The 24,981-nt window shown below is 36.2% G+C and overlaps 1 pseudogene across 1 annotated transcript; it reads left to right on the top strand.

The window, feature by feature from the left end:
• Positions 1 to 14,254: 14,254 nt before the first annotated feature.
• Positions 14,255 to 18,465, top strand: LOC310732725 (ATP-sensitive inward rectifier potassium channel 1 pseudogene; annotated as a pseudogene). Its single transcript, XR_014538158.1, has 2 exons — positions 14,255 to 14,450; positions 16,655 to 18,465. The product of XR_014538158.1 is annotated as an ATP-sensitive inward rectifier potassium channel 1 pseudogene (transcript).
• Positions 18,466 to 24,981: the final 6,516 nt, after the last annotated feature.

A 24,981-nucleotide genomic window follows, 5' to 3' on the forward strand; every position in this document is an offset into this window, starting at 1 on the left:
ACATTAGTAAAGTACGTGTTCTCATTAAGGCAATTTCTTTAATCTTTGTAACCTGGCAGCATCCACATCATAAGGGTTTAATATTTATGTAAGCGAGATATTTTAGTTTTTTGGTGTTGAGAAAATTATTTCCCAACACAAAAAGTCACATTACAATAATTAATTTTAAGATCGACTTTTTTTTATTATACATATATACATATATACAATTTTTTACCAGAATAAAATTTTAGTGAGAGAATTGGTTGGGACCTGAATGCATTTGCAAAGCTTTCAATGGCCTTAACATAAAATCATTGGTCAGATTAAACCAATGCACTCCTGAGCCCTCATGTGCCTCAGTTATTTTGCTTTTAAGAAAGTTTTTTTTTAAATATAAATTTTTTGGTTATTGAAACCTGATGGAGCCCATCAATGGCCTTATAACTTCTTCTTCTTCTTCTTCTTTCGGCTGCTTCCATAAGGAGTCGCCACAGCGGATCATCTGTCTCCATACCCCCCTGTCCTTTACATCTGCCTCTTTCACACCAACTACCTGCATGTCTTCCCTCACCACATCCATGAACCTCCTCTTTGGTCTTCCTCTTTTCCTCCTTCCTGGTGGCTCCATCCTCAGCATTCTCCTACCAATATAACTCATGTCTCTCCTCTGCACATGTCCAAACCATCTCAATCTCGCCTCACTCTCCTTGTCACCAAAACGTCCAACATGCGCTGTCCCTCTAATAAACTCATTTCTAATCTTGTCCATCCTCGTCACTTCCAACCAAAACCTTAACATCTTCAGCTCTGCTACCTCCAGCTCCGCCTCCTGCCTTTTACTCAATGCCACTGTCTCTAATCCATACAACATCGCAGGTCTCACCACAGACCTATAAACTCTCCCTTTCATTCTTGCAGATACCCTACTATCACGAATCACTCCTGTCACTCTTCTCCACCAACATTTAAAGTACCAACCTTACCCTCTACTCTCATACACTTCTCCTTACCCTGTTGCCTCTGTAGACGTCTTCCACCTTCCTTCTCCTCCTTTAGCCAACAGTAGCCCAATTTCCACCAGTACCCTGTTGGCCAACGATACCTGTGGCGGTCATTGGTAACCCGGGCCTCGACCGATCCAGTATGAAATTCTTAATCGTGACCTGCATATTCGATTTGGCACATGTTTTACGCTGGATGCCCTTCCTAACGCAATCCCCCATTTATCCGGGCTTGGGACCGGCACTAAGAGTGCACTGGCTTGTGCCTCCCTAATGGCTGGGTTCAATGGCCTTATAACAAGCTCATAAAATTGAACCCGGAAAAATGTACTGTAGTGTGATCACTAATTATTTAGGTTTTGCCAGTTTTTGGGCAATAATTTGTTCAAAACTTCAGATAGGTTGGCTAAAATCCAATGGACCTTGAATGACTGAATGATTGTAGACCTATTAAATTAAACCATACCTAATTAAATTAAACAATTAGTCTGAAACATCACTACAATTAATGTGTTTATATTTCTTTTTTAGGAGCCAGGAGATCTTTTTTTTGGCCATTTTGTTTATTATTTTAAATATTCAGTTAAATCTAAACTAAACAAACCAATGCAATATAAAGGAAAGTCAAATTTGTATATAAAAAAATAGAATAAGCAAAATAATTACTTTAGTCAGTTTCATGTTATTTCAGAGAAAAATGTGGATTCTTCTTTCCTATATGTGGCAGCTTACCAACAAATTGTTCATGTCTGTGTGTATGTCTGTGTGTCTGTCTGTGTGTATGTCTGTGTGTATGTGTGTGTTTGTGTGTGTTCAATACACCATTCATGCATTTTTTCGAACAGAAGAACAACTAGAACACCACATATTAGACAGGCACTTTTGACACTAAATATAATAATATACATTATGTGGACAAAAGTAATGGAAAAAAACCTTTTAATTATTACATTCTGGTGTTTCACTCAGACTCATTGTCACAAGTATAAAAATCCAAACATCTAGCCATGTAATATGCATTTACAAAAAAATAAAATAATAATTCTGAAGTGCTCAGTGAATTAAAGCATGGTAGGATGCCTCATTTGCAATAAATATTTTCATAAAAAAATGTCATCTTTGCTCAATGTTCAATCAATGTGCAAATATAAGCAGTATTATTGGAACTTGGAAGCATTTAGGAATTTAGGCAGCAACTTAGCCATACCGTGGAAGATCATGAAAAGTCACACAGCTGCTAATTACATAACTGAAAACAAAAAAACGTTCATTGACATTTATATTAGCACAATAACTGTCACAAAACTTCTCTGTATGGCAGTCTAAATGAGCAAGTTTGGGTTTGGTGGATGCCAGTATAAAGTTACCTCCCAGTATGTATTGTGCTCTCTGTAAAGTTTGGTGGAGGATGGGCTGTTTTTCAGGGATTGGGTGAAGCCACTTATTTCCAGTGAAGGAGAATCAAAATGATTTAGCATACCAAGATGTGATTGGCTATGCTTTCATTTTAGTGGGAACAGTATGGTGAATGCCCTTTTATATTCCAGCATGACTGTGCCCTACTATACAAAACAAGGTCCATTAGGACATGGTTAGATGAGTTTTATGTCGAGTAACTTGACTGGCCTGCACAGAGCCTAGAAATCAACCCCATGAAAAACCATTGAGATGAAGTGGAAGGGAGATTTTGAGTCCAACGACAGTGTTGACCTTACAAATGCTGAATTATTGAATTAAATTCCTACACAAACTATTAAAAAAAGCCTTTCCAGAAAACTGAAAGCTGTTATAGCTACAACATTTGGAAACAACTCCATATTAATGTCTATGTATTTAAATGCAATGTCATTACGTTCCTTGTTGTTGAAATGGTCAGGTGTCACAATACTTTTTTCCATATAGCGTATGTGTCCCTTGCGCACAATCTGTACAAGGGAGATCTGTGAAAGAAAAAAAAAACTGTCATAACAGTATTCTGCTTATTTTGCTTTCAGGCGTGTACTCCTTCTTATCTTCAACTCTATTTACCTTTCTACTGCTATAGTTTGTTCTGCTCCACCTTTTGATATCATTGGATTCCTTCAAGTTTAAGTCACTGGCAATTGGTTATATAGGGGGCCCCACCTGAATCTATATGAAACCAATGCCAGATTTAGCCCTAGTTGAGATTTACTACATTTCATTTGAAGTTTCAGCCACATACAAGTACAATCCCTTATATGCAAACACCCAGATAAGCAAAAGGCATGAATGACCTAAAGCTTAACCATTAAATTAGTTAATATATACATATGACAAGTTAAAGAGTGGTTAAAGTTATTATTATTATTATTATTATTATTATTATTATTATTATTATTATTATTATAACTGCCCCAATATATTCTAACAAAATAATTATATATTCACAGTAATCATATAACACACTAATTTCTACCTAGTTTTTGACTCTACTCCACTAACTACTCATATAAGAAAGTGTCCATAAAAAAGCTTTCCCTTATGTCTGCTCTAGCTCCCTCTGTAGCTAACGAGCTGTAGCTGCCTATTGCTAAATAATTTACCCAAAAGCAAATAATTTAACACAAATCTGGTACAGAAGAAACGCTAGTTCATATTGAGGAAACTGGAGTTTACTAAGTAACAGTTTTCTCTGAATCTTAAGTAAACACTCCGGGAAAATAAAGTAACTCTTCTTCTGAACAAGTATACGACATCGAGAAAAACAAAACAAATAACCTCATGTGACCAAAATAAATACAATTTGAAAATGTATTCCCCAAATATTGTTTATTGTTTAAGTATATGAACCATACATACTAAGTAAAATTACTTATAAAATCATTTACACTGACCAGGCATAACTTTATGGCCACTGAACAGGCATAACATTATGACCACCTAAATAATATTGTGTTGGTACCCTTTTGCTGCCAAAACAGTCCTGACCTGTCGAGCATTAACAGCATTAACTGCTTCAGCAATTTGACTTACAATAGCTCGTCTGTTGGATCTGACCACACAAAATGTTCACTTGCTGCCAAATATATCCCACCCACTAACAGGTGCCATGATGAAGAGATAATCAGTGTTATTCACTCACTGGTCATAATGTTATGATGTCATTATGTCATGCCTGGGTAGTGTATGTACAAAATTAAGTCAAATGAAAAGTTAAACATATAATTGAATTTGCTTGCTTCCATTGAACAAAATTAACATTAGGTAGAAAATGATAAGATATTTTGATGCCTATTTGCAAAAAAAACCCAATGCAACATACAATTTACATACATCTTTTAGTGTTTGCCCCTTCCTGATTTCTAATTTATTTGCATGTTTGTCACATTTTAATGTTTCAGATCATCAAACTAATTTAAATATTAGTCAAATATAACACAAGTGAACACAACATACAGTTTTTAAATTAGGGTTTTTATTATTGAGGGAAAACTAATAAAAGTGTGAAAAAGTGTTTGCCCCTAAACCTAATAACTGGTTGGGCCGCCCTAAGCAGAAACAACTGCAATCAAGCATTTGTGATAACTTGCAATGAGTCTGTTACAGCTGTTTTGGATTATTGTCCTGCTGCAGAACCCAAGTTTGCTTTAGCTTGAGGTCACAAACAAATGGCCGGACATTCTTCTTCAGGATTTTTTGGTAAACAGCAGAATTTATGGTTCCATTTATCACAGCAAGTCTTCCAGGTCCTGAAGCAAAAAAACAGCCCCAGATCATCACACTACCACCACCATATTTTACTGTTGGTATGATGTTCTTTTTCTGAAACGCTTGACCTTAATTGAGGCAAATTGGGCCTGCAGTTCTTTGGATGTTGTTATGGGGTCTTTTGTGACCTCTTGGATGAGTCGTTGCTGTGCTCTTGGGGTAATTTTGGTCGGCCGGACACTCCTGGGAAGGTTCTCCACTGTTCCATGTTTTTAATATTTGTGAACAATGGCTCTCGCTGTGGTTCTCTGGAGTCCCAAAGCTTTAGAAATGGCTTTATAACCTTTTACACACTGATAGATCTTAATTACTTTCTCTCTCATTTGTTTCTGAATTTCTTTGTACCTCGGCATGATGTCTAGCTTTTGAGGATCTTTTGGTCTACTGCACGTTGTCAGGCAGGTCCTATTTAAGAGATTTCTTGATTGTGAACAGGTGTGGCAGTAATCAGGCCTGGGTGTGGCAAGAGAAATTCAACTCAGGTGTAATAAACCACAGTTTTAACAGGGGGGGCAAACACTTTTTCACATGGGGCCATGTAGTTTTGGATTTTTATTTTCCCTCAATAATAAAAACCTTCATTTAAAAACTGCATGTTGTGTTCACTTGTGTTATCTTTTACTAATATTTAAATTAGTTTGATTATCTAAAACATTAAAGTGTGACAAACATGCAAAAAAATAAGAAATCAGGAAGTGGGCAAACACTTTTTCACACCACTGTATACTCTTTTAGCCTTATTTCTTTTACGATTTTACATGATTATGTCCTCCTACCTCTTTTATATTCTTACCAAGCAATGACCTAAAATAAAGGAGGTATATGCCAAAAGCTTCAATTAATACATGTTTAATTAATAAAGTGTGTCTTTGGACTTTAACATTCAAAAGCCTGTTACCACTCACATATATGCAATATTGTGTATATACACACACACCACACACACACACACATACACAAACACATTCTTTTACAAGGAAAATTATTTGAAATTCTCTTTTATTTATAGTGTTGAAGGAATGAGATTTAGGCTTCTAAATGATGTTTTTTAAGGTAGTATTTAACTATATGGTTTTGCTTTAAAATCTTTTCTTAAAAGGTTCAAGTCCATTCTAAATGGAAGCTAAATTTATGAAGCTAAAATGGATGGAATCAAAGGGTGCGGCACTATGCATTTATAGTATTATATGTCTGGAAAGTATTTATGTTAAAATCACCCACAAACCCACATGGCCACTCTTACTGAGAGAATGAAAGAAAGAAATCTAGGATGGTAAAGAATTAATTTAATACTAAAGGAAATGTTATGTGTTAATTCATGTGCAAAAAATAGCTAAATTTGGGATAAACAGTTGGAAGCCCCATTATTTTTATATGGTGGGCATGAGGAAATGACAAAATTGTTATTTGTGGTCCCAAATTTAGCTATTTTTTGCACATGAATTAACACATAACATTTCCTTTAGTATTAAATTAATATACTTCACAAACACATCTGTTTGATTTGTCACCTTATTACTCAATAATTTATTAAGTTTAGACAGTGTGTGTGTGTGTGTGTGTGTGTGTGTGTGTGTGTGTGTGTGTGTGTGTGTGTGTGTGTGTGTGTGTGTGTGTGTGTGTGTGTGTGTGTGTGACATAGATTATGCACCTTGGTCAGTCATGGTCTCTTTAAGGATCCTGACTTTGGAAATTACTCAGAACAGTGCATCTGCTATGCTTTTCATGGAAATTGATGTTCCCACATGGATTTATTACCTGGTTCAGCCGAACTAATATAAAGTCATATCACTCTGCTGATCTGTCTAATAGCTTGATGAGCTCCATTTCAATTCTGTTGAGGATGATCTTGACGAGAGAGAGAGAGAGAGAGAGAGAAAGAGAGAGAGAGAGAGAGAGAGAGAGAGAGAGAGAGAGAGTGCAACAGAGTATATAAACCATGTTAAGTGTGCATTTTTTAAAACAGTAATCCTGTATAAATTATAAAGATAATTTGAAAAATGTAATAAAGAATTACTTCAAAACATTGCTAAACTTACATAAACTACAAATAAATTCAATGTTTTTTTAATTTAATATTTTTTTAATATTTTTTTTATTTAATATATTTAATAACTCATTTTTTTATAAACCAGAAGTATAAACAGTTTTGTTAATTATGGAGGTAGCAGAGCTAAAGATGATAAGATTGGGAGTAACGAGAATGGACAGGATTAAAAACAAGTTTATTAGAGGGACAGTGCATGTAGGACATTTTGGGAACAAGGTGAGGGAGGGGCATGGGGTATATCGGTAGAAGAATGCTGAGTATGGAGCCACCAGGAAGGAGGAAAAGAGAAAGGCCACAGAGGAGGTTCGTGGATGTGGTGAGAAAAATAAATGCAGGTGGTTGGTTTGAAAGAGACAGAAGTAGAGGACAGGAGGGTATGGAGACAGATGATCTAGCATCCACTAATGGGAGAAGCCGAAAGAAGAAGAAGATACATGCCAAACAAAGAAAAGCAACCACTGAAATGATACCAATACACAGATGTGTATTGGAGAAAAAAGGCTTTCCCAGTCATTTGTCTAAAGTGTTAAATAACCTGACATGGTTTGACTGCTTCTATGTTGGAGAGTTTTTGCATAGTATGTTTTAAAATAAAACAAATAAAGTGTATTTGCAGTGCAAGACTCATACAGTTGACTAATTTTTAATAAGTAAGTTATATTGTTCAAATTAGTTTAATAAGTAGGTTATACTGAATACAGTGTAGCGTCTGCCTTGGATCATTTGTTAATTTGTTGGATCTCATATCCTAGACACCTCTTTTAACCCTTAACATCTGTGTATATATATTACAGACTGGAACTCAACATCTACAGTTATATTGGGGGGTTTCATGTCTAAGTATCTTCTCCCACGTTACAAAGGCAATAAACAGACAGTTCTCTGGTCACCTAACTTCAAAGACATTCCAATGGGAAGGCAATTCACATCCAGCACCAGAAACCACTGTTGGGGTGTTAGCATATATCCCATGCTCAAACACTGCCAGCACACACACATAAGGACATTTTCTTTATTTAGGCGATAATTATTGGCATTAGTTAGACTTTAAAGGCTTATATTAAGGTGTATCAATGTATCTCTGTGTTAATGTTGTCCTTTCCTTTCACCCATGGTATCAAAATGATCTGCTCTCTATTTTTTAAAGAATGGTGTATGGTATATGGTTGTGAAGTGTACCGTACTGCTTTTAATACACTCTGGGTAAAACTTTATCAGTTCTCCAGACCAGCCACAACCATGCAAATGGGACATAAATGGAAACAGAGAAAGTTTTTCCCTTTTCAAAAGATCATGCCTTGTATTGGACATTTCACCAAAGATGGGTGTGACTAGGGGACCATTAAATGTCCTGAACACACACCAATCTTACTCAAACCCTCCTTTGAGACAGATCTTCCAGCAGTTTACCTTCATGAACTTCGTCTACAACTCTGATTTTCAGGAGAACCTGGCAAAACATTCAACTTCCTCCTAACGGACCCATCAAGAATCTTATTTGTCTACCACATCAGGACTCTTGTTCAGCAACAAAGCCAATTCAAGTAACCATTTACCAATTATCTAGATGTGCATTTAAGTCCAAGCCCCATTATTATGGTGAATTTTGATTCGTTGATGATTCTCATTAGGTGGTGGTCAATCGAGGTTTCTCTTTCCTTTCTTCTTACTTTCTTCTCTCTCTCTCTCTCTCTCTCTCTCTCTCTCTCTCTCTCTCTCTCTCTCTCTCTCTCTCTCTCTCTCCCTCTCTTTCCTTATATGTATGGTTGTGTTTAGTTCTGTGTTACATGTGGTCCCATTCATTAGGCGCCTTATGTTCACAAGTGATTGTCTAAATGCTGCTCACAATTCAAAGTTACTAAATACTGATTCTGCTACATGCTAAATTACAACTAGTAATGTAGGGAGTTGTTTCTTTCTTGGCCGGGAAGATAACCTTTTTTAGAATTCATAAAAGATTATACTGTCTGCTCGGTGGAGAAACAGCTTAAATAATTGTAACATTGATTCTATTACCATTAATTGTAAAATTTTATCTAAATATTTATAATTAATTATAACCCGTTATAACCAATCAAACATGCGGATGATCTGCTGTGGTGACCCCTGATTGGAGAAGCCGAAAGAAAGAAAGATAATCACTCATAGATAAGCCAAATTCGCTACAACAGTGTTGCTTTCATTACATTTCTTTAAACTCATAAAAAAAGAATTAAAGTATTAATTTAATTCAAGAAAGCAAGAAGATTTTCCTAGGACCTACAAAGTCATTGATTTCTTCTAGAGGTGCAGACTGCACACTGAATAATTAATGTTAAATGTGTTGCTTATTTTAACCCAGCCATTATGGATGCACAAGCCAGTGCACTCTTAGTGCCGGTCCCAAGCCCGGGTAAATGGGGAGGGTTGCGTTAGGAAGGGCATCCAGCGTAAAACATGTGCCAAATCAAATATGCGGATCACAAATGAGAATTTCATACCGGATCGGTCGAGGCCTGGGTTAACAACGACCGCCACAGGTATCGTTAGCCGACAGGGTACCAGTGGAAATTGGGCTACTGTTGGCCGAAGGAGGAGGAGGAGAGGAGGAACATGTCTACGGAGACGGCAGGGAAAGGAGCAGTGTAGGAGAGTAGAGGTTCGGGTTGGTACTTTAAATGTTGGTACTATGACGGGTAAAGAGAGAGAGGTAGCTGATATGATGGAGAGGAGAAAGGTAGATCTGTTGTGTGTTCAGGAGACCAAGTGGAAAGGGAGTAAGGCCAGGAACATTGGAGGTGGGTTTAAACTGTTTTATCATGGTGTGGATGGAGAGAGAAATGGTGTAGGGTGATTATGGAGGAAGAGTACAGTAAGAGTGTAGTGGAGGTAAAGAGAGTTTCTGATAGGGTGATGATCGTGAAGGTGGAAGTTGAAGGGATGATGATAAATGTCATCAGTGCCTATGCTCCCCAAGTTGGCTGTGAGATGGAGGAGAAGGAAAAATTCTGGAGTGAATTAGATGAAGTGGTAGATGGTATACCTAGGAAAGAACGATTGGTGATTGGGGCAGACTTTAATGGACATGTAGGTGAAGGGAACAGAGGTGATGAGGAGGTGATGGATAGGTATGGTTTAAAGGAGAGGAATGTGGAAGGGCAAATGGTGGTAGATTTTGCTAAAAGGATGGAAATGGCAGTGGTGAACACGTATTTTAAGAAGAAGGAGGATCATAGCTAGAAAAGTACTTGATGTGACATCTGGAAATAGAAAGCAAGACAAGGAGACGTGGTGGTGGAATGAGAAAGTGCAGGAGAGCATAAGGAGAAAGAGGTTGGCAAAACAGAAGTGGGATAGACAGAGTGATGAGAAAAGTAGGCAGGAGTACAAGGAGATGCGGCAGCAGGTAAAGAGGGATGTGGCGAAAGGGAGTATTTTGAGCAGCTAATGAATGAGGAAAATCAGAGAGAGAGAAGGTTGGACGATGTGGAGTTGGTGAAGCAGGATGTAGATAGGATTAGTAAGGAGGAAGTGAGAGCAGCGATTAAGAGGATGAAGAGTGGAAAGTCGGTTGGACCAGATGACATACCGGTAGAAGCGTGGAGATGTTTAGGAGAGATGGCAGTGGAGTTTTTGACCAGGTTGTTTAACAGGATTTTGGAAGGTGAGAAGATGCCTGAGGAATGGAGAAGAAGTGTGCTGGTACCGATCTTCAAGCATAAAGGAGATTTGCAGTCTTGCAGTAACTACAGGGGAATTAAGTTGATCAGTCACACCATGAAGTTATGGGAAAGAGTAGTGGAAGCCAGGCTGAGAGAAGAGGTGACAATCTGTGAGCAACAGTATGGTTTCATGCCGAGGAAGAGCACCACAGATGCCTTATTTGCTTTGAGAATGTTGATGGAGAAGCATAGAGAAGGACAGAAGGAATTGCATTGTGTATTTGTGGATTTAGAGAAAGCGTACGACAGAGTGCCAAGAGAGGAGTTGTGGTATTGTATGAGGAAGTCAGGTGTGTCAGAGAAGTATGTGAGGGTGAAGTGAAGTGAAGTGAAGTGTGCAGTAGGTACGACAGATTGGTTCAGGGTGAAGGTTGGACTGCATCAAGGATCGGCCCTGAGCCCTTTCCTGTTTGCAGTGGTGATGGACAGGTTGACGGACGAGGTCAGACAGGAGTCTCCCTGGACTATGATGTTTGCGGATGATATTGTTATTTGTGGTGAGAGTAGGGAGCAGGTTGAGAAGAGCCTGGAGAGGTGGAGATATGCGTTGGAGAGAAGGGGAATGAGAGTCAGTAGGAGTAAGACAGAGTACATGTGTGTGAATGAGAGGGAGGGCAGTAGAGTGATGCTCTTTTTTGTAATTACAAAAAAGTATTGAGTAATTACTCAATTATTTTAGAGTAAAAAAAAATAATCCTTCTTCTTCTTCTTCTTGCGGCTGCTCCCATTAGGGGTCGCCACAGTGGATCATCTGTCTTCATACCCCCCTGTCCTCTACATCTGCCTCTTTCACACCAACTACCTGCATGTCTTCCCTCACCACATCCATGAACCTCCTCCTTGATCTTCCTCTTTTCCTCCTTCCTGGTGGCTCCATCCTCAGCATTCTCCTACCGATATACACCATGTCCCTCCTCTGCACATGTCCAAACCATCTCATTCGCGCTTCCCTCACTTGTCTCCAAAACGTTCTACATGTGCTGTCTCTCTAATAAACTAATTTTTAATCCTGTCAATCCTCGTCACTCCCAACGAGAAACCTCAACATCTTCAGCTCTGCTACCTCCAGCTCCACCTCCTGTCTTTTACTCAATGCCACTGTCTCTAAAAAATACAACAACGAAGGTTTTACCACAGTCCTACAAACCTTCTCTTTTACACTTGCAGCTACTCTTCTCCATCCACTCCACCCGCCCTTGATGCAGTCCCACCTCCACCTTGAACCAGTCTGTCATTCCTACTGCACACTTCACTGCTGTCACACTGTCCTCATACATGTCCTGCACCACCCTCACATACTTTTCTACCACACTTGACTTCCTCATACACTACCACAACTCCTCTCTCCACCCTGTCGTACGCTTTCTCCAAATCCACAAACACACAATGCAACTTCTTCTGACCTTCTCTATGCTTCTCTATCAACATTCTTAAAGCAAATAAAAAATCCTACAGGTTACAAATGAAGTGTACCTCTCTATTAAACACTACATTTCCTGTAATGCAGTATTTAAATTTAAACAGTCTTTTAGTGTAATTGGTGCTGCATTTTCTTTACTTTTTGAGAAAAACACCAACAGAGTTTTCTATGTAATATCTAATGTTTTGGAAATGCTGTTTTCCTCATTTTTCTTAGCTCTTTGTAGACCATGGTTCCAGGAGTCAGATGAAATTTAAAGATGTCTAAAATGTCCTAAAGGTGGATAAGCATTTTATTTTGGGACAATTAGAATCAGAATTCATAAACATAAGTTTAAATGTGTTTGGTTTACTCAATATTTATTACACACATGATCATTTTAAACCCACTGTGTGTACAACTGAAAACTTTAAAATGCAGCTAAAATGGCAGACTAGATCGGTCCTGCTGTCATTAAGACTATAGAATTGTGCAGACACAGGGGCTAGATTACACGGGGGACACGGGGGATATGTCCCACGCACTTTTTATAAAAAGTTAATTCGTCCCCCTCACTTTTTTAGTGGAGAGTTGTGTTCACGACACAATGGAGCAATGTATATAAATGCAGAGTGATTTAAAATTCAAAGAGACAAGATAGTCTATACATGACGTTCACGTATCCATGGCAATCAGTCACTCACTTGTCACGTCATCATCACACGCCCTAGTACTCTAGCTCGAGTCGCATCCGCGGTCCCGCGCGCGATCGAACATTCGGTTGCGATGAGCTCAATGCGGCAAAAACCGCTTCACTCCTTGTTTACAAACTAGTCAAGCAGTGTAAGTTGGAATATGGTATCCGAATTGTGTTCAATTTTTTTCTGTGTCTTTTCCTTAAACTCTTTTATAGATGGGAAGGAACGTCATTTTTGCCAGTTATATAGGGTCCTGACATGTTTGTCGGTTGAGTTCAATACATATTTACTTTCAATAGTTTGTTTTGAATGACTTGTTTTATTTCTGAAACATGGACTGTAGAATAGAACAAAATGAAGTATTATTTGAATGTGCAAGTCTCCATTACTGTGTGCCATGTACTGTGCATACACAAATTACAATTTGAAACATGTAAACAATATACTCTTAGTACCATTATAAGGACATCTTTGTACTTTATACTCAAAAAGGTACACATTACTACCTTAGATTACCAATGTGTACCTTAATGTACAACTATACATTTTTGGGGTAAATAAGGTACAAAGATGTCCGTTTAAGGGTACTGTCCCAGTGGCAAGCTGTTGTATTTCTTTCTTTCTTCCTGTTTTATAATCGTATATAATCATAAAGCATATAAAGAAAAAATAATATGATTAAAAATAAAACCTGTCAATTACTCAAGGGTTAACTGAAAAAGAAAAAAAAAGGTAACACTACACATTTCGTCCCCCCACTTTTGAAACGATGGCTACGCCCCTGTGCAGACCACAACAAGATCCAGAGATTTCACAGATCCAGCTTTAAGAGAAAGTTAGACATTTTTAGACATTTTAAGATTGTTAGACATTTTAAGAGCTTTTGGTTCATAGAAGAAACACCAAGGTAACACTGTTCCTACCATAGAGCAGGGTGTTGGTAGTCTCATGCTCTCGAGTTGCCCTGGAGGATCTGTAAAGTTGCCATCACTGATAAAAAATAATGGAGATATATACAGTATATATATATATATATATACACAATATGCCAAATGTTTTTTTTTTTAATGCTTTTGTTTTATGCTTTTTACATCACAATCCAGATTCATATTTGCTGCCTTGACAGCTACAATACAAGGTTCTAAGCAGTCTGCATAAGCACTTTCATACCAATCTTGCTTAATCATGCCAATGTGGGCCTTGCGTTGTGCATAGGAGCATTGTCATGCCAGACAGTTTGGATTAGGCCCCTTATTTCCAGTGAAGGAAAATTAATCATGCAAAAACATTCTCAACACTTTAATGACATTCTACACATTTGGACAATAGGGTGTCAAACATTTGGTCATGTAGTTTATGTTGCAACTGAACAGTGAGCCAATGTACAGGGCAAAAAACTTAAAATGAATTTCTTGGAAAAAGCAGTGTTTTGGAATGCCCTAGTCAAAGCCCTTAAAGTGGGAAAATCTTTATGAAAATGTGTTGTCTGACATCCACCAACATTCTCCAGTTGTTTTGACTGTGTAATGGAAGAAGTGGATATTTTCTGGAGGCATTGTACCTATATTTTCACTGTGTGTTGTTGTGTCATTGTTTACAATATACCCAAGCCTGCAGTGAGCAGCACTGGATTTTGTGTACAGGTAAACAGTAAACACAGTCAGTATTGCCTTACTAACTGGAAGGTGCCAAAAGCCACACTTGAAAAGGGAGACCAAGAGAGATGATATCGCTATTATTTATTTAAACATTTCAGTTATTCTATTCTTTTTTAAATATTGATTTATTAATAATTGTTTGAATTAAGACAGAGAGAAGGGGAGAGAGAGAAAGAGAGAAGGGGAAGGAGCACTTTCTTATATTTCTTCATAGTTGGAACTGATATAGCAGGTGAGTCTAGCAGACAAATTATACAGCATTTAATGAAATGTAATTTTGCATTGCTTTACTGTCTTTAGTGCCTTTTAAACAAAATAATTTGGTATACATGAACACATTTACCATATTTCTCTATTTTTATTCTGTACCACTTTTTGTGCTAGTGACAAGTGCAGTGATTTATTAATTGTTCAACTGAGTGACCTTTTCAAGTACTAAAAAAGTTTCTTTTTGTTTTGTTATATAGATGGTAGCTTACTTTATTTGTGATTTTAAAGTTAAAAACTATGAACTGTTCACTCTAGAAAGAGACTAAAGGTATGAAAGAGACTATCAAAGTTTTAAGAATGATAGCAAAGTATGTCTAACCAAAAATGAGAGTATCTGTTGTCATGTAAATAAACTGAGGTCCTTAAATAATGATAATAATAATAATACTAATAATGATAATTACTTTGAATATATACCTGCGTAGCATGTCGCTTCATCTTTTCAGAATTGTTCATTATGTTTAATTTTTTGAAACCGGATATATGAAGTAAAACCTCTTTCACAATTCTATTCAGAAAAGAGGCTCAATTCATTATGTATATTTGTTACACTACATATCTGATTATATAAATGCTAATGTTATATGAGTATGGAAACCTGGAATGTCAGATGAGGGGTTTTCTTCCTGTCTCAATTAAATAAATTATGTAAAAATACTTTTATTTGCTTTAGAATCTTGCCTTCTGATAAAAAAAAAAAGCCTGATCAGAAACCACTTATTTTATTCTGTGATACACTTTCATTATCACATTGATAAGACAGATAAGTGCGTATATACACTATACACAGAACACAGCAGAAACAATAAGAATGATCTCATTCAAAATTATAGAAAATTGTGCTAACAAAACAGAACTTACTGACCACATTATTATGAGAAACATATCATGTATAAAAAGAGAAAACATATTATTTATATTGCGTCACAAAATGTCACACAATTACAGACAATATTGTGTACAAGATAAATATTATAAAAGTAACTTAACTGACATTGTTTTTATAGTACAGCTTGTTTACTGGTTAGGATCAACCTTAGCTTGAACATGTCACGTAGCAGTGTTAACATTTTTGTAATTAGTATACAGACATTACAAAGAATTTATAATTCACAGGATTTTTACAGACCCAACAATAAGTCAGAGCTCTGTCTTTGCTTTACTTTTAGATGATTTTTATTTAGATTTTATTTTGATGTACTTTTATTTTAGATCCCGGTGGAGCTAAGCTGCAGAAATTGTTCTGCAGGGTTTACAGGACCCGAGGTGTCACTGTATAACCATCACTTATACATCATGCTAGCAGCAATTTATTTCTTTAGTATTTTTTTCCTTATACTAATAGGATGTCATTTATTTCTTATAATAACTTATTAAAACTTAACTATTTATTTTAATAATGTGGTAGGTTTAAATAATGTAATATTTTTCTTGGTTTGTGATATGTTCACCCAATGACAGTTTTACATAATTACATATGTTTCTTGTTATAAAGAGAAATACTGTCTCCAAAAATACTAAACATATATTTTTTATTTAATTTGTGGCAGCACAGGGTATCCATCCAAATAAAAAAAATATATATATAAGCTAATAATGCATTAGTATGCCTCAATGAAGTCAAAGTGGAATTTTTAACTTTGAATTGAAAGTGTTTTTTTACAACAGTTATTATTACTATTTATTTATACATTATTATTTATTATTATTAATGGTTTTCTCAGGCTGCCAGACATCTTATTACCCTCAAATACTGTAAAATTTTGTTTTCTGTGTATGCTGCCGAAAATTATTTTCAGAATAAATATTGAAATGTATTTGTAATAAAAGATGCAAATGAAGCAGATTAAAATTGGAACAGCAAATGACCAATATTAAAACAATTTCCTTTTAACTTCTTATGCAGCATATACTCTGAATATGATCATTGACTATGGTGTGAAATATATTTAACACTGTTATTATATAAGTCCACATTGTTCAGAACCTGAAATGTTTATTTATCTTTAAAATTAAAGTAATCTTACTTGTTGTAGTCTTCCTAGATATCAGGAATTTGATTAAATACTGGTGGTAATTGTGTTCTATTGAAAGCAAAAAAAGCAACTTTTCACATGTGAACACTTCTAAAAGCAATTAAAAAATGTTTTTGTTTTTTTTACCCAGACTGCAGTATTTGTACGTGGGAAATGACACGCTCATTGCAGCAGCTGCTCCAAGACTACTTTGCAAAGAAGCGCATCTACAAAAAACGTTTAGTAACCAAAAATGGACACTGCAACATTGAGTATGGCAACGTGAGGTACAGCAATCGCTTTGCGTACATGCAGGACTTTTGGACCACCTTTGTGGAGATGCGTTGGCGGTTCATTATTTTATATTTTGTGGCCTCCTTCACTCTCAGCTGGTTCATTTTTGGACTTATTTGGTACTGGATTGCTCATAATAATGGTGACCTTTGGTGGCAAAATCCGCCTTCAGACCACAAACCATGTATATATAATGTATTTGGCCTCACAACTGCCTTTCTTTACTCGCTTGAAACACAGATGACTATTGGTTACGGTCTGCGAGTACTTAGTCCATACTGCCCTGGTGCTGTCACTTTAATAATAATCCAGTCCATCATTGGTTTATTTATAAACATCTTCTGGTGTGGACTGGTTATGGCCAAAATCACCTTACCAAAGAGAAGATCCAAGACCATTACTTTCAGCAAAATGGCAGTTATTTCCCCCAAAAATGCTGCCCTCTGTTTGCAGATAAGAGTGGCCAATTTGCGCAAAACATTAATGATTGGATCCCAGCTGTATGGCAAACTGCTTAGAACGACTGTCACTCCAGAAGGCGAGACCATTATTTTGGACCAGGTCAATGTTGATTTTATGGTTGATGCTGGAAAAGACAATCTCTTCTTTGTTTGTCCTTTGACACTGTATCATGTAATTGACAAGACAAGTCCATTTTTTAAATTTGCTGTGGACACACTTCTTCAGCAGGAGTTTGAGCTGGTGGTATTTTTGGATGGTATAGATGAATCCACCAGTTCTTCCTGCCAGGTCAGAACTTCCTACATCCCTCAGGAAATTAAATGGGGTAACAAGTTCCTCCCCATCATCTCCCGGAGTAAAGAGGGGAAATATCATGTGGACTTCTCCAATTTTGACAAACTGGAGCCAATACCAACCGCACACTGTGCTCATTGTTTCTACAATGGCCCAAACTATCATCATCATAGCTCCAGAATTGGCATTGACAACCAGGGGTTTGAGGTGATTGAAGTTGATGATCAAATCAGAGATACAGAGATGTAAGCCCTCTGCATTCACCACAGTGTATTTGCTTGTTTATCAGACCACAAGCTATGTAGTCTGGATCAGTGCTCTATATCACAAATTATATGTCAATTGAAAATGGAAACTTAAGGCACATATAGGCAATTTTTAAGCTTTAGAAGTATTGACTGAATATATGCTCCAGGTTTCTATTTTTAACTTATTCAAATATTGATTGTTATAAAAAATACAAATACATGGCTTGGGATCTGTCAGAGTTACGTATCTCTTTGTAACAGATGTGTTTTTAATATATTTTTTCCTTTTAGTGCTAAGAAATGCACGTCAGTTTGGATAACTGTCTGTATGGAGCCTCACATATTCTTCCTGTGTTTATATTTGTTTCGTCTGTATTTTTATTTCATTCAGGTTTTATCCCGGGTGTAGATATTTGTTCCCACATATTTATTTGGTATTTTTGTTGTATTGATTGTTTGTATTGTGCTTCTGTCAAGTCTAAGAAATTATTTTTTTTATCTATTATTTGTATATATTAAAGAAATATGGTCAATGTCTTAAAACATAATTTCCATGTTGTAGTTGTTTTTTTGGCTTGTTTGATCTGTTAATGTGATTTCAAAACAATTGTGTATATATATATATGTATATATGTATACAAAGAATGTAAATGTTACCTGTTAAACCTGCAATATTCTTATATTCTCAAAAAAATTATAATTAAATAAATGTGTTTACCTAACAAAAATTGACAAACTTGTAATGAGCACATTATATTGCCCATTTCTTTAATTTCAAAGTGTAATTTCTGTAAAATAGAACTGTTTAAAATAGGGTTAAAAATGTAAACTCTGGTGGTAGAAAAGATGCAGACATGGCCTAGTAAGTTCTGAGACCATATTGAAGCAGAAAGAAGTACAAATGGCATTCAGCATTATTTAACATAGAGTAACATGAAATTTGTGCAAGTTGTCATGAAATAGAAAAAAAAAAACTCAAATATTTCCTTCACCATGATCGTGTACCCTCACGAGCCACTTTAATATATATCTCCTGCTGATTTAAACACCTTGCAGACACTTATACGTTTTTGTAGAACCATGTCAATGCCTAAATGAGTCACACCATAAAGCTTGGGTTTTAGTGACAAAGTCATGTGTCATGCAGACGGCAGGGTGCTCATGTATCACGGGATGGGTCCAGCGTGCTCATGTAGTCACGCAGCTGCAATACTGTGGAAGGTCAGTAAATAAAGTAAAAAAAAGATGATGATGATGGGGACCTGCTTTAAATAATAAAAAAGTGTGTTTAAGCACTATGTACTAACATTTAAATTAATCAATTTATACAATGCACTGTGCATTGTGTAAAACATTTTTACACTGTACTTAAATTTACCTGCATGTAATTACATCTAAAATTACACTGCAAACCCACACCCCTTAAACCTACCCATACCATGAAACCTGTGCCAGCCCTTACCCTCAACACAATTAGTATCGTTGTATCTAGCATAATAACAATAATATTTTTTTAATATATAAAATATTAATGTATATTTCATTTTTTAACTGATTAAATTATTTATAATAATAAAGATACAAATTCTGAAACTCCACCAATACACTGCTTGCTAGTCTTTTTTAAATTTTCAACCACACTAAATAGATTCTAACTACCAAAAAACAACAGTTTTGAACAGTTGATTCAGTCACTCCAAATTAATTTGGTTTGCCATAAAAAAAGTTCTAATGTTTTGGGGCTGCATTTTATGTGACATCTTGACATATATATCAGACTGACACAAAGACACATATTAGAGGCCCTTAAAGACAAAATCATAATAAGACTTTAAACACAATCGTACACTATCATATTCTCTTACAAATCCATTGTATTTCTCATACACATCTCTTACACATACTTTCACATGTATCATCTAAATACCTATGTACACTGTTAATCCTTTCACTCACACACTGTCAAACTTCTTAATACCTAGTCATACTTTTACACAAATCAAGTCAAGAGGCTTTTATTGTCATTTCTACTTTACACAGTACACAGTACACAGTAAAAACGAGACAACGTTCCTCCAGAACCCTGGTGCCACACTAAACAACAGCATAGAGCTACAACACAAGCTACGTAAAGTGCATCGAGTGCAACCTGGTGCAAACAGTGCAGACAAAAAACAGTACAGACAGACAACACAAGACAAGACACAAAACCCAAGATAGCACCGACCAGTAAACCTACTGTATACTTTGATTATACAGTACTGTGCGAGGAGAACTGTAAAAACTATAACTGGGAGTAAATATAAACAGACACAATGCAGTGCAAAAAACAGCAGCAGTCAAGAGACAGCATGTAAACAGTATAGTATAATACAGACAAAGTATTTACCAAATCATCAAAAACATGAAACATTTGATAATGTGCATGAAACTGTGGATGCATGTGCATGGAGAAAAAAAAAACAAATCTCAAAAAAGTTAGCCATGTTTACCACTGTGTAGCATCCCCTCTTCTTTATATAACAGTCTGCAAACGTCTGGGGACTGAGGAGACAAGTTGTTAAAGTTTAGGAATAGGAATGTTGCCCCATTCTTGTCTAATACAGGCTTCTAGTTACTCAACTGTCTTAGGTCTTCTTTGTCACATCTTCCTCTTTATGGTGCACCAAATGTTTTCTATGGGTAAAAGATCTGGACTGCAGGCTGGCCATTTCAGTACTCGGATCCTTCTTCTACGCAGCCATGATGTTGTAATTGATGCAGTATGTGGTCTGACATTGTCATATTGGAAAATGCAAGGTCTTCCTTGAAAGAGACGATGTCTGGATGGGAGCATATGTTGTTCTAGAACTTGGATATACCTTTCAGCATTAATGCTGCCTTTCCAGATGTGTAAGCTGCCCATTCCACACGCACTTATGCAACCCCATACCATCAGCGATGCAGGCTTCTGAACTGAGCACTGATAACAACTTGGGTTGTCCTTATTCTCTTTAGTCCGGATGACATGGTGTCCCAATTTTCCAAAAAGAACTTCAAATTTGATTCGTCTGACCATAGATCAGTTTTCCACTTTGCCACAGTCAATCAGCTTCTGGATCATGTTTAGATATGGCTTCTTTTTTGACCTATAAAGTTTTAGCTTTCAACAGCAAATAACACTGAATAAATTCAGTCACAAAGAAGCTTTAAAGAAAGTAATCAATTAGGAATATAAATGTAAATTTATAATTAAACTTAATGACAATCATTTAAAATCTCTCTCATGTACACTCAAACTCTCACAGAATATGAAAAGCCACAGGTATGTTTGTGTCAATGAGGTGTTAAAGTGTGTATGAGAGCATGATGAGATAATTCCTTAAGATTATAGTAACCATCCACCAAAGTAGAATCTTAAAGAAATGTTTTCCTGCCTCGAAACCATAAAGCAAAACACTCAAAATCTGTATCTAGAAAGCTTTCTTAATCTCTTCAAGTCTTTTTGCCTCTCGGAAATACACAAACACAAAACTACACAAACATGCTGGCATGTTTTGGCTGCAAACAGCAGATTATATCATGAAAATGTCTGTGATGTTCTAGAATGTTTATTAAAACACTGTGGAAATTTCGACCAGAGTACACAAGTTAATTTTTCCACAGCTATTTTAGGAATCTTTACTTTATAATACAAAAATGAAGGACAAAAATCCAAGACATGTAGTATTTATTTTCTTCCTACTTTGATTGTACAATTTGTCAAGATTCTTTCTCAATGCTTCCAGAACATAAAACCTTTTAGGCACATTAAGCAAAATATAATTATGCTTAAATATATTGCACCAAACATTAGTGGTGTAAACCTCAGGCTTCTGCACAATACAGTATACAATATAGATACAATCTCCATTCCTAGTATAGAAATGACTATATTTGACAGTGATATGATGAGCCTGATTTAGCCTTAAATGGACATGTGACCAACTTTATTCAGAATGTGATGATAATGTAGAGATTGTAGTATTAAGCCTATTTAGCCTATTGTTAACATTGTAGTTTAAAGAATTTATTGCCTGTAATTTTAAATATAATTGATTATACTTACATTCAACAACAAAAAATTTATATAAGTTCATTATATTGTATAATTGATTTATGAGTGTTCTCTAAATTAATTTCAATTGACACATCTACCCTATCTATCCGATCTTCAGGATACGCATTGTAAATATCAATAATTAGGAGCATAGAACTCCCTAGAAGTTTTCAAAAACATACTGTCTTTATGCAAGTATATTTTTTATAAAGTTTATTAGGAACTAAGAACTATTAATAGAAATCAATGTGATGTAATGTAATTTAATTGATTCATATATAATTATTGTAATAGCTTAACGTTTTAGACATTTTTGTCAGCATTCTTGTTTCATTGTTCCATTCATTGGGCAGTTGCTGTTACAAAAGGTTGTGTTCACCTTTCATCCTCAGCTGTTCGAATTTACTGTAAACAGATATTATTCAGGGAAAGGCAGATTTGGTCTCATTTCAGAGAACTAGTGATTCCATTTCTCTGTTTGTCTTTGCTGTTTGTTATATATATATATATATATATATATATATATATATATATATATATATATATATATATTATAAAAAATACATATGTTTAATGATGAGTCAAAAAGATGAATTTGCTTAAATTAAATCTGGTTAATTTGTTTTGAATTTGGTTATTTTACCTTTTATTAGCTTGCTCCACTTGGCTGTTTGTTTGCAGGTATTACCCAAAAAAAACAGGTTTTACGGTCACCCCTATTTAAATTATTGGGCCACCAGTAATACTGCCTTATTAAATGTTATGTGCGCCAGGTACCTGGGTGCTCTGTGGGCTCTGCAATGTGGGCGCATGTAAGACTGGTGCAGGGGTTCACAAGTACAAAGAGCTTACATGCTGTGCAAGATAGAAGAATCTACTCATGAGGTGTTTGGGAAATAGCCTAATACAGTTCCTATTCTATCACTCGTGCAAGATGGATGCAGAATTGACTCATTGGAGCTTTCCATGGTGCAAGTGGTTGGGAGAGAGCATCTGCTCAATTTTAATTTATTCGTTTTAATTTGTATATAGCTTTTAATAATGTAAAAAAATGTTTAAGTTTAGTGTCTATATGTTCCTTATAAGTTTATCCCTAATGAGCAAACTAGTGGCAACTGTGGTAAGGAAAAACTCCCTGAGATGGCATGAGAAAGAAACCTTGAGATGACCCAGACTCATAGGAGAAACCCATCCGCATCTGGATAGCACCAAATGTCTATTCATTACAGTTCCATCCTTGTTGAGGTGTACTGTTCAGTGATAAGTGCTTAAATGCAGAACTAAGCCATTGTAGAATAGTGTTTATAATAATTAAAGTCCAAATCCATCCTTATAGATAGATCTTTAAGCTGTTCATGTTGATCCATCACCAGCTGCACAGAGTCGCCTCTAATTGAAGAGAACGCCATTTAGAAGTAGGGGTGAATTGAACAGATCCAAAGAGAAGAAAGGGACAGCAATACTAGTCACTACTACCTAAGGAGCATGATTAACTTGACAGAAAGAGAGAGAAAGAGAGCGAGAGAGCGAGAGAGAGAGAGAGAGAGAGAGAGAGAGAGAGAGAGAGAAATAAAGATATGAGTATTTAGTATTTAAGTAGATATATAAATAAATAGATTTAAGTATTTAAGTAGATATGAGATGATTAAATAAGATTGTCTTAATTGCTTGCCGGTGGACAAATGGATCTTGTGGGCCGTAAAAATAGGGAATGGGTGTTTGTCGCCCTCAAGCCAATGCGGACAATTTTTTTTAAGCTTGGAAAATTTAGCAAGAGATAAAGGCCAATACCAGTATGAGCCACTCCCATCTGTGACAGCAGTACTTCAACTCCAGCCTTAGCTTGTCGGATTTTCCATAAAGGTTTTCAGATACAGCTGGACTACTGAGCTGAAACTCTGGATCAAGCGTTGATAGAAAAATGCAGACCTCAGGAACTACAGGTCCTTATAGGTTTTGTGTTGTGGGACAGTCTAACACAATGGCCACTTTGGTTTGGTCCATTATGTGGTTGTGATCACATAACCGAAGAAATAAATCTGTTGTTGGATTCATTCTCACTTCTTTGAGGAGGCATTTCAAAACATAATTATTGTGATCAAAAAGAGAAGAGGAATAGAGGAAAATGCCATTAATGTACACAGTGAAAAAAACATTTCCCTGGGCATATCAATCATTAAATATGGGAAGACTGAGAAGAGTCCTAGAGGGTCCACATGGCATAAAATATTCTTAGTGGCCCAATTTGGTACTTCATAGAACACTGGATTAGGCCGCATCAATATGTGGTCAGAGTGCCCCCACCAAACACAAATCTAGCTGATGTTGGGAAGTTGTACCACTTTGTTGTCATCACTCCTTGTTACAACATTGTTAAAAGGGAGAACTCGAGAGCTAGGGGGCATGACTTAAGGAAGCAGCCTGATGACACAGTCATACCAGGAATTATGAGGGAGTCCACTTGACTTAGCTTTACTAAATATCTCCTTGATGCACGGGCCAAAAAGCCAGATCATCCAGCCCATCGACAGAGTTTGATGCAAAAGGGTAGGACTTGGTATGCTGTGATAAAGAAAATTATACTCTCATAATGCGTGGCCACAACCTAAAGTAAAAGTGGTTATCTATGATGTCTCTACATTTTTCCCTCTCAGTCAATCAATTCTCTGAGGGGCTAACACCTGACATATCAACAGGGATGTTGAGGTGGGCTACAGTTACAGGCTAAGATTGCAACCAGAAAACCTCTAAGATAGCTAATCATACAATGCTCCAACAAAAAGGAATAGATACACTCATCATGGTGGAGACCACATACACCTTTTTATGATTTTTATATTGCACACATACACATTCATCAGTTTCTTGCATAACTGCATCATAACTATGCGTATTTGAATTTTATGTCTTGTCTTTTTTGTCTTCTTAATACACGTTAAGGACATGTAAAGCTTCAGCTGCTTGAAGAATTCAGAGTAAGAAGTTCAATAAATGGTGTAACAATGTTTCCTGGACTATAGAATCTTGAAAAGAGGAGAACATGAGTAGTTTGTCACATCCAGAAAAGAAAGAAAATCTATTCATAAGCTGAACAGGATAGTG

Source organism: Silurus aristotelis, assembly GCF_946808225.1.
Source record: "Silurus aristotelis genome assembly, chromosome: 10".
NCBI lineage: Eukaryota > Metazoa > Chordata > Actinopteri > Siluriformes > Siluridae > Silurus > Silurus aristotelis.